Below are 12,169 nucleotides of genomic sequence, written 5' to 3' on the forward strand. Positions count from 1 at the left end.
CTCAATTTGGGTTCTGCTACATAAGGGATACATTGACTAGGCTCCTACATCCCCTGACGAAGTGACCACGTGTCACGAAACGCGTAGGGAGGAGGAGCCTAGCCTTGTGAGCCGTCCCAGCACTCGTACTCCACACGCGAAGAGAGTTCCCTGCATCACTGACGTCACACGCGCAGTCGACAGCGGGTCTGTGTGCAGTGATCCTCTCTGTCGCGCAACGAGGAGATTTCAAGTTGCGGACGGCATTGTGTATGTCTCTACACACTCATGGAGCATGTGAGTGTGGTTTTTACTGTTTTTAACCTATATTAAAGCGTGTATTCGTATTACACTATATTGTATCTATCCCTTATTCCATATTCGTGGGGGTGCATTGTCACCACCACCGACGCCGCCACTGAACGAGGTGTACTCCAGCCAATCATCCCACGTGGGGTCCGTGAGAAGAGCTGATGTGAAGTGGATCAAGCACAGATTCTCTCCACTGAATATGCAGGCGTCCATTATGTGAGTAAGATTCTTCATAGCTAGAGATAGGGACTGAATGTGAAAACACGCTACGCAATCAAGTGTGTCCATTATCTGTTATTCCAGATGCTGTGAAAATTCACACCAAAAAGACATCTTCCCATCTAAAACATCTTCACCAAGCCCATCTTCCATCTAAAAGATCAGAGACTGCCTTTAAGATCATGGTATCTTGGACTTATTAGCGCTAGGGACCTATCATGGTTTGAGATAAACTGCCTCAAAATCCAGCAGTGTGCTGGTTAATTGCACACAGGCAATCAACCAGACTCCACCTGACTGATTAGGACTGTTAGAAAAAGCCTGATGTGAGAAACAGGAGAGATTCCTTAGCTCACATTTGGGCTGGCATAAGGAGAAGGAGGACGGCATAGATTTCCTTAGCCCACAACTGGGCTGACCTGAGGAAAAGATATTGTCTTAATGCACACAAAAGGACTGTATGCTGACAGCAAGACAAGGGGACAAGACCTCTATACCTGGAAACAGAGAGTGCCATAGCACACAAGGATGCTGATCCAGGAGAACAGAGAGGCCTTCCCCTACAGCTACAACAACAAAAACTGATAAGAGACTTTCGTGTGTATGTGTGTCAAAAAACATCCACCGTTAGTATATAGCCCATAAAGAATATCACTTGTGAGCACATTCACCTCTTAGGCCTCGGCCATGTTTACCGCTTGCTGGCGGAAGCGTGCCGAGGCGCACTCCCGCTCAGCACTGAGCCCCTACAGCCGCAATTAGAGCGGCTTTAGTAGGGGCTCACCTGCGCTTCCGCGCGCTTGCGGAAGCACAGGTCTTAGGGGAATTTTAAATTCCCCCGCTTGCCGGCGCGACAGGCCGGTCACGTGAGCGGTTCGCCCAATGAGGGCGGACCAGCTCCGTGACGTCACTGGCCCGCCCCCGGCCAGTGACGCGCCCGCCCCTGACGGCCCGCTGACAGCGCGTGCGGTAAGCAACCGCAAGGCCAGGGAAAGCACCCGCTTTCCCTGCGCCTCAGCACGCCAGCAGGGAGCATGGCCGAGGCCTTAGACAGGTCTGAAACCCTGCCTTTCAACCATTATTACCTAGCATACAGAGCTTCCACTGCAGCAAGGGATTCTGGGAAATGACATACAAATTAGCACACAATCTGTCACCTTTTGCCTGAAATCCATTTACATGGATATATGTTTAGGGTGGTAAAAACTGCCTGTGAAATTTGTTGTGCTTTTGCCTGCATACAGTTCCTGCAAACAGCCTGAGCAACGAAACAAAGAATCAAGTGCAAAAGTGACCAGATTTAAAGGGCTACACATCCAGGCAGGAAAGCTTCAACTGCACTGGAGAAAGCCACAACATCACAGTTTGACTGGGAGGACTGCGATAGACGTTGACCCACACAAGGGACTTATGCTGTGACCAGAGTCAACCCCGCCAATTGTGGGGAGAAAAGAAACCATGGCATTTTAAAATGGCCAACCACCTGAAGTCAAATACAGACTGCAAGAATGGGGAAGAAAATATGTTCCTGGTGTAACAAGCCCTGCCACACAGAGCAGTGTCTCTTCAGGCCTTATTCGGATGATCCCTATGTGGCCCCAGAAAAAGGGCTGCAGCCAGATGAATATTTTTTTCAACGTTCCAAGGAACTGCAGCAGCAAGCAATGCGCTGTGGTCACAAGGAAGATACAGAAGTTTTACTTGGCAAGGACACATCCAGTATCACTGATGAGAAAGAATGTGTGCACAGCACTGCTGATGTTTCAGAACCTACCAAAGTAAAGAAAAAGTCTACGGAGACGCCTGTGAGAGCTACAAACTCTGGAAGCAAAGTCTGCCCGCCTGTAGGACTAGCAGCTGGGGTTCTAGCGACTACAGTCAAAACAGCTGCCATAGCGCCTCCTGAGGTCAGGAAGAAAAATACACCTGATACCACCAAAATGGAGGACAAGATATGGAGTTCCTGTAATGAACCCTACCCCATGGAAGAGTGGCCCTTCCGGTCCTATGAGGATATGGATAAGGATGAAGATCTTTTATGGGGAACCCGAACCGAGTCACACCCACAAAACACCCCAAGAATGGTTGAGGTGCCTAAACTCGGTACTCACCGAACAAACAGGTCTCAATGACCCTTAATATTCCTGCCAGCTAACGCTACTGCAAGAAAAGCCTGGCGGATACAGTGAAGCTGCTGAAGTTTCAAATAAAGACGGACACCCCAGTATCCCTGATGGGACGGAGTCGTCCAAAACAAAAAGGCGGAAAAAGAAAAGCGGTTCTTTACTTACCGTGGAAGGAACAGACATGTCCACAGATCCTGGAAAAAGGGGGTCCGAGATGCCCTGCAGCCTAGAGAAAATGGAGGATTCGTCATGCGGATGACAGAATATCCAGAGGGCCAAAGGCAGAAGTCATGTAACCCAAAGAAGCGTTTGTCAGGTGCCAGCAGTGAGGAACTCTCAACCAACCATACCAGGGAAGTGACGATCCCTTGACCAGCCCTGAAGATTCACCGCAAGCTGCCAGGCGGGACTGTGATCAATTACTCTGCAGCCAAGACCGAATTGGAGGATCTAAGGACGGATCTAGATACTGCGAACACTACTATTACCGCCATGGATGAAAAATAGTGCAAGTCTGACAAAATGATTGCTAACTTGAAACAGAAATATAAGGATGCACTGAAAGAGACTACAGTCTCTAAGAATGAGGTTCATACTCTCCGCATGGAACTGAATGCCTCACACCAGGAGGTCAACAGTATCCGGACAGAGGTGGACATATCGCAGAACGAGGTTCATGCTCTCTGCATAGAGCTGGATGCCACATGGTTTTAGATGAATCACAGCTTTATATAAAGGAGCAATCCAAGCCGTTTTTATTTTTTTAACACAGGTCTGAAGCAGGGGGTTTCCGGAGCTGAATCCCATTAATGTCAGCTCCGAGGACCCCCTGCTTGCAGATATACTTATCTCTGAAGGAGGTGCCGGTATCTCCTGCAGTTTTCTGCGTTTAATGCCCTTGGTCACATGGGCCAATAGGAAGCCGCACCAGATGATGTCACGGCTTCATATTGGCCAACAGGGCCAGGAGCTTTGAAAAGCAGCCGTATAGGGAACACTGGAGTGGCTACTGGCATCCACTATGGACTGAAGGGGGCCCTCTGCTTCAACCCTGTTTTAAAAAACATGAAAGGAAAAAAACGGCTTGGATTGCCTCTTTAACCGTTAACACAATATAAAAAAAAGGGCTCTGCTGGGTCTATCTAGCTCACTACCAAACCTATGGCACCGGTTGCATGGACCTCGGTGCCCTCTCCCTCTGGGGGTACTTATGTTTATCCCACCCAGGCTGACATTTACAATCCCTTTAGCTGCATGGATACTGGGGATCCGGCATCCTTATTCTACCTATGCCAGTTTACCAACAATTGCAAATTATTCCCTGGCAAAGCAACCCTGCATAGGTGAGAAAACACATTACCACTTCACCAACTCAGCTTGACTACAACCATCTCCCTCCGTCAGACTCCTCTTCAATGCTGGCTCCAGCACCATGTAACACCATAAAGGCCCTCCTACTAGTCTCATTGATCCTTTACTACTCAATCGGACCTAATTCACTATTGCCCTACCTTATCACCTCCTCAGTCTAACACTATAATCCTTCCTACAAGACAAATGTCCCTCTTTTACTTGTTTGAAGTTGGTATTCATGTACTATGTAATCATTATACCCTACCCCGTTATTCATGCTTTGGCAATACAGAAATCTTCTATCGTCATGCCAATAAAGCTTATTTGATTTGGTAATTGTAACAGTGGGAGCCAGCGAAGCTTCTCCATAAAGTTTTCGCGCAGCATGCTGCAATTTCTACTGCCAGCCTGTATCCCATTCCCCTTACAGTGTATCGCACTTTTTCGCCTTATTTTCCAATTTGTTTCATTATACTGAATCACTATAATTGTATTTGGTCCTTGCTGTAGTGCAGGGGTGCGCAAACTGGGATGCGCGCCCCACAAGGGGTGCAAGATTTTCCATTGGGGGCGTGGCGGTTGCATAAGCCCCACGCTCTTCCACAAGGCATTTAAATTAAAGAGTTGCCTCTGCAACTTCCCTTAACTTTGTGTTCGGCGACGCAGCATCAAATGAAATCAAATCAGCTTCATTTGACGCCAAAGACAAGGTAAGGACGGGGGCGCAGACTGAAAAGTTTGCACACCCCTGTTGTAGTGTATGGTGTTATGTGTAATCCAGGGACAGGAAACAGCCGGGAGAGCAAACAAAGATTTAGCTGTCCGCCACACTTCCCTGCTTCCAGCTTGGTCATTGTTTTTGTCTTCCAGTCATTTGTTGCTTGTATTCTGCCACTTTATCTGTTGCCATTGAACCATATATAAAAAATAACTGATCTGACCGCTGTTTCCTGCACACTCCTTCTGTAGCCAAAGAGCTGGCAACGCTATATCTGGGAAGGTAGTTCTGCTTCAGCCCTGATTCCCGCTTCTTTTTGGCCCCCGCTTTGTCTAGGGGCCTATACACATAAGCTAACATGATTGTTTAAATCCCTGTATGCCCCAGGTGGTTGATGGTTTTATTCCCTGTGTTAACCTGATTAGCCGGTTATTTAAAGCCCTGGGTTCCAGGAGCAGGATGGCAAATTTAGCTGGGGGGCACGTACAGTCTACCAGCCCAGTTTGGGGCTTGTGTATGTTTCAGCTGTGTTTATGTATGCCTATCATTTTATATATAATACCTGCACCATAAACGCATAATGCCCAAACTGACTTGCATTCACTTTTAGATACCCAAACTGACCTGCACACACTCACATAAACTGACCTGCACCCACACTCAGTAGCCCAAACAAAACTGCAGCCAAACTCACATAAACAGACTGACCTGTTTCCACACTCAGACATCCACATGATTCGCAACCACACACCCAGACTGACCGGTTTCCATAGTCAGACATCCAAATTACCTGCAACCACACACACCTAGATTGACCTGTTTTGATAGTCACACATCCAAATTATCTGCAACCACACACCTAGAGTGACCTGTTTCCATAGTCAGACTTACAAATTATCTGCAACCACACACCTAGATTGAACTGTTTCCACACCGAGACAACCAAAGGATGTGCAACCACATACTCAGACATTCATATGATCTGCAACCACACACCCAAACAGCCCCGGGACTACTTGACCTGTTCCAGGAGAATTTGGAGCAGAAGTTTACCACCTCGGACACCCCAGTGGTGGACTATCTGGTGCGGTTGAGACCGCCTAGAGGTTTGTGTGGGGTTTGTCCAAAGCAACCTCGGAGCGGCTGAAGACAAACAAAAGGCGAGCAGGGGAATTTAGTGAAGGCCAGAAGATTGTGCTTGTGCCCACTCGCCAAAATAAGCTCCAGACCACTTGGATCAGACTGTGCACCTGAATGAGACCAAACTACTGTATGTGATCTCCATGGATGCTCATGATAGAACGCAGAGAAATTTCCACATAAACATGTTGAATGCATTCCACTAACGTGGGCTGTCATTGATGTCCATCTGCCGCCCACTAACAAGAAGGCCAAGTCTTTAATTTTACGTTCATTTTACCGGGGCATAAAGAGTTACATATCTCAGGAACAATGGGGTCCCAAAAGTTAGGAATGGTGCTGCTCATCTCCATCTGCAAAAATGGGGGTATTGCTGCTGTAGCAGGCCCTTTATATGAAGACTATATATGTATGTCATGATGGGCTTGCCAGGCATGTAATAAAGGGGTCAACCCCAGTTGGCAGCCCCTACAATCGTGCAGGATGCGAGGGGTTAATGGAATCGTATACATGTATTTCTGCAGTCCCCTGCTTCAGCACAAAATGTATTCCCCTTTGTTTTATGTGTTTCCGCCCTGTGACGTGATTGTACCAAACATCTACACTGGGATCAGGCCGGGAGGGAAGGGGCTAACTGTGTTTGAATGTTTATGGCCCTTTGTTCCCCTTCCCGCCTTTTTGGCCACCATTTGCAGTGACATACAGAATGCCATGTATTCCTATGCAGAGGATACAGGGCTGTTGCAATTACTGCTGGTTTTGAAATGAGGTTTCGGACATAAAAACATTATCTCTGGGTTGGAAATACCTGGAGAGCTGAAATTTGGCCACGAGGCAGAAACCCCTGAGTCAGGATTGCATGGCAGGTTTCAGCCCTCTCAGATTAACCGAACGGAGTAATTTTGATATATATAAATTGTGATATATTTCTGTATAGTCAGGGCTACCCAATTAGCCCACGAAAGTTCCTGGCCCTATGGAATTGTAATGAGCCGGTGTGTCTGCGTGCTTTGTCCGGATCAAGGCTTCACCTACCAGATTGAGGATGTAGGGGGGAGAGATAGCAGGACCTGGCTGTTTATGTTTAAGGGCCACAAATCACACTTCCAGTCAGCCTTTCCTCTTTGAAGAAATACAGATGGTAGACTCGGAGGCACCAGGCTTAAGAGTGGGGTGCACTAAATGGGACTCTGACTGACAGTGTGTGCGCATGTCCCACCTACCAGGGGGCATGTACCAGCTTGTTTCCCATATGAGCTGACAAAAGTTAATTGGGTCGAGATAATTGTTCTCCAATACCTGGGTCCCAATGTTAAGGAGTAGAGCAGGCCTGCACAACTCGTAAAGCGAGAAGGGCCGAACTGCTCCAAGGAAAAAAAAATTGGGCCGCACGGGTAAAATCATCATCAGTACCATCATCATCTCTCCTCCACAACCTCATCATCATCATCCTCATATCTCCCCCAGCACCCCTCATCATCATCCTCATATCTCCCCCAGCACCCTTCATCATCATCCTCATATCTCCCCCAGAACCCCTCACTATCAACCTTTGCGATACTCCCCATCTATCTCTCATACCCCGTTCTCTCCCCCTCACCCACACACATAATACTCCCCTCCACATCAAACACACAATACCCTCCTGCACAGCACACACATCACACCCCCCCTGCACCTCTCATCCCTCTCCCCCTTGCACCTCACATCACTCTCCCCCCTTGCACCTCACATCACCCCATGCACCTCACATCACCCCCATGCACCTCAAATCAACCCCCATGCACCTCAAATCACCCCCCTTGCACCTCCAATGACCCCCCCTGCACCTCCAATGACCCCCCCTGCACCTCAAATCAACCCCCTTGCACCTCAAATCAACCCCCTTGCACCTCAAATCAACCCCTTGCACCTCAAATCAACCCCCTTGCACCTCAAATCAACCCCTTGCACCTCAAATCAACCCCTTGCACCTCAAATCAACCCCCTTGCACCTCCAATGACCCCCCCTGCACCTCCAATCCCCCCCTGCACCTCCAATCCCCCCCTGCACCTCCAATCACCCCCTGCACCTCACATAACCCTCTCCCCCTTGCACCTCCCATCACCCTCCCCCCTGCACCTCACATCACCCATCACCCTCCCCCCCTGCACCTCACCCATCACCCTCTCCCCCCCTGCACCTCACATCACCCATTACCCTCTCCCCCCTGCACCTCAAATCACCCACAGGGCCGCCAACAGAAATCATGAGGCCCGGGACAAATGAAAGGAGCAGCCCCCCGCGACAAATGAAAGGAGCAGGCCCCCCCCCCGAACCCATAGCGCACCTACCATGAAAAAATATCTTTTAACGCGCAACTTTTACTTAACTGTTTTCTTATTGTGATACAGAAAAAAAACATTACAAATGCAACCTGTTTATTTTTTATATTTTCAACAAAAGACATGTGACTGCCTGCCTGGGTGGGTGGGTGGGTGGATGGGTGAATGACAGTGACTGGATGGGTGAATGACAGTGACTGGGTGGGTGAATGACAGTTGGGTGAATGGCGGTGGGTGGGTGGGAGACAGTGACTGGGGGGTGGGTGGCAGTGACTGGGTGACAGTGACTGGGTGGGTGACAGTGACTGGGTGGGTGACAGTGACTGGGTGGGTGGATGGGTGAATGACAGTGACTGGATGGGTGAATGACAGTGACTGGGTGGGTGAATGACAGTTGGGTGAATGGCGGTGGGTGGGTGGGAGACAGTGACTGGGGGGTGGGTGGCAGTGACTGGGTGACAGTGACTGGGTGGGAGACAGTGACTGGGGGGTGGGTGGCAGTGACTGGGTGACAGTGACTGGGTGGGTGACAGTGACTGGGTGGGTGAAAGTGACTGGGAGACAGTGACTGGGTGGGTGACAGTGACTGGGTGGGTGACAGTGACTGGGTGGGTGACAGTGACTGGGTGGGTGAAAGTGACTGGGAGACAGTGACTGGGTGACAGTGACTGGGTGGGAGACAGTGACTGGGTGACAGTGACTGGGTGGGAGACAGTGACTGGGTGGGAGACAGTGACTGGGTGGGTGACAGTGACTGGGTGGGTGACAGTGACTGGGTGGGAGACAGTGACTGGGTGGGTGACAGTGACTGGGTGGGTGACAGTGACTGGGTGGGTGACAGTGACTGGGTGGGAGACAGTGACTGGGTGGGTGACAGTGACTGGGTGGGTGACAGTGACTGGGTGGGTGAAAGTGACTGGGAGACAGTGACTGGGTGACAGTTACTGGGTGGGAGACAGTGACTGGGTGACAGTGACTGGGTGGGAGACAGTGACTGGGTGGGTGACAGTGACTGGGTGGGTGACAGTGACTGGGTGGGAGACAGTGACTGGGTGGGTGACAGTGACTGGGTGGGTGACAGTGACTGGGTGGGAGACAGTGACTGGGTGACAGTGACTGGGTGGGTGACAGTGACTGGGTGGGTGACAGTGACTGGGTGGGTGACAGTGACTGGGTGGGTGAAAGTGACTGGGAGACAGTGACTGGGTGGGTGACAGTGACTGGGTGGGTGACAGTGACTGGGTGGGTGACAGTGACTGGGTGGGTGAAAGTGACTGGGAGACAGTGACTGGGTGACAGTGACTGGGTGGGAGACAGTGACTGGGTGACAGTGACTGGGTGGGAGACAGTGACTGGGTGGGAGACAGTGACTGGGTGGGTGACAGTGACTGGGTGGGTGACAGTGACTGGGTGGGAGACAGTGACTGGGTGGGTGACAGTGACTGGGTGGGTGACAGTGACTGGGTGGGAGACAGTGACTGGGTGACAGTGACTGGGTGGGTGACAGTGACTGGGTGGGTGACAGTGACTGGGTGGGTGAAAGTGACTGGGAGACAGTGACTGGGTGACAGTGACTGGGTGGGAGACAGTGACTGGGTGACAGTGACTGGGTGGGAGACAGTGACTGGGTGGGTGACAGTGACTGGGTGGGTGACAGTGACTGGGTGGGAGACAGTGACTGGGTGGGTGACAGTGACTGGGTGGGTGACAGTGACTGGGTGGGAGACAGTGACTGGGTGACAGTGACTGGGTGGGTGACAGTGACTGGGTGGGTGACAGTGACTGGGTGGGTGACAGTGACTTGCCTTGACCGGGTGGGTGCAGCTTGCCGCCGGACGCTTTCTCCTCCTGCCCCCGATATCCCTGCGGCAGCTGCCCGGTACGGGAGGTGGGCTTGGGGGCACGGGAGGTGAGCTCGTTGGGGGGGGTGCCACGGGAGGTGAGCTCGGGGGGACGCGGGAAGTTGGGCGCGGAGGGAAGCAGGCCGCAGGAAGAGCTGGCTGGTACTTCCCCCTCTGTCCCACGTTGGGAGCGGGGGAAGGGATCAGAGGGGGGGGGGGAGCGGGCACTGCGCATGCGCGCCAGGACCACAGGGAATCGCCGCCATTTAAAAAAAAAATTATTTAATTAACTGGCGCCCGGTCGGAGTCATCGCGGGCCGCACAGAGTGGCCAGGCGGGCCGCACAGAGTGGCCAGGCGGGCCGCACAGAGAGGCCAGGCGGGCCGCACAGAGTGGCCAGGCGGGCCGCACAGAGAGGCCAGGCGGGCCGCACAGAGTGGCCAGGCGGGCCGCACAGAGAGGCCAGGCGGGCCGCACAGAGTGGCCAGGCGGGCCGCACAGAGAGGCCAGGCGGGCCGCACAGAGAGGCCAGGCGGGCCGCACAGAGAGGCCAGGCGGGCCGCACAGAGTGGCCAGGCGGGCCGCACAGAGAGGCCAGGCGGGCCGCACAGAGAGGCCAGGCGGGCCGCACAGAGTGGCCAGGCGGGCCGCACAGAGTGGCCAGGCGGGCCGCACAGAGTGGCCAGGCGGGCCGCACAGAGTGGCCAGGCGGGCCTCACAGAGTGGCCAGGCGGGCCGCACAGAGTGGCCAGGCGGGCCGCACAGAGTGGCCAGGCGGGCCGCACAGAGTGGCCAGGCGGGCCGCACAGAGTGGCCAGGCGGGCCGCACAGAGTGGCCAGGCGGGCCGCACAGAGAGGCCAGGCGGGCCGCACAGAGTGGCCAGGCGGGCCGCACAGAGAGGCCAGGCGGGCCGCATGTTGTGCAGGCCTGGAGTAGACGCTAAAATCTATTTAAGTGACTGTAAGCCCTCTACCCAGTGTTCTTCGTTTGTATCCTGTATTGCTGAATGAATTGCTAGCCTGAATCCTGGCTACTTCATGGTCCCCATCCCAAGTAAGTGTAAATATTCCGTTTGTTATTTGTCCAACATTGTATGTCCACCTTATTTGAAGGAATAACATCTCTTTATCAAATCAGTCGTATTCAATTCAACCCAGTAATTTGGTGTATATTATAACCCTGTAAGCTATCGTGACAGTATGCTTCTTGCTTATTTACAGTACAGTGCCTTGTCACTTGAAAAAGATAGAAAAAAGAGAGAAAAAAGCGGAGCACTGCCAGAAAATTAAATAAAGACTGGGGCAAAAAAATATATTAAAGATTATTTATTGGGCATAATGGCCAAAAAAAAACAAACACACAAGGTTAAAACTCTGACGCGTTTCCCGCCGTGGAGGCGCTTTATCAAAGAGTACTGAGGCTCTCACAGTGTCAGACTATATAGTAGTCCCTAAGGTATACGCCCTAATCCAAATCCAATGAAATAGATGGTAGTCTAATTGATTGATTATGCAAACAGCTGTGTTTAAAAAGCTGAAGCAAGGGTCTATATTATAAGATGTTAATGTGACATTAATCATAGTGTGAGACCGTGAGAGCCCAAGAGATTGCAACAAATAACAGTAAATACAAAACAAAAAGAACAAGACCAATGTTAAACATCATAACAACAATGTGTCAGACATATCAATATCATAAATACAAACATAAATGATAGACAATATAGGATTATGTAATCCCATGTTGTATAAATACTGGATAAACTCTAATAGAATATAGATAAATATATGAATAACAATATCAGCTGTGTGTATATCTAATGTATAAACATAGGAATAAGATGTGAAAATATTAGAAGGAAAAATGGTTTATTTCAAAACCATAAATAATTATAAATAAATAAATATATATTTAGATTAATGAACAAAATTGGTCAAGTCTTCAATGTGAATAAACAATTATACAGATAATATTAAAAGGTGATAAAAAAAACCCTTATGACAAAAATAGTATATATAATATATAATGCAGTCACCTGTGTATAACTATACAATAAATGATAAATATATATGTAAATCTATAATAATTGTAATAATGAAATTTATATAAACCAATAATATATGTAATAATCAGGTGGCTTATTTTGAGAGATAGA

Source organism: Ascaphus truei, chromosome 5, assembly GCF_040206685.1.
Source record: "Ascaphus truei isolate aAscTru1 chromosome 5, aAscTru1.hap1, whole genome shotgun sequence".
Lineage (NCBI taxonomy): Eukaryota > Metazoa > Chordata > Amphibia > Anura > Ascaphidae > Ascaphus > Ascaphus truei.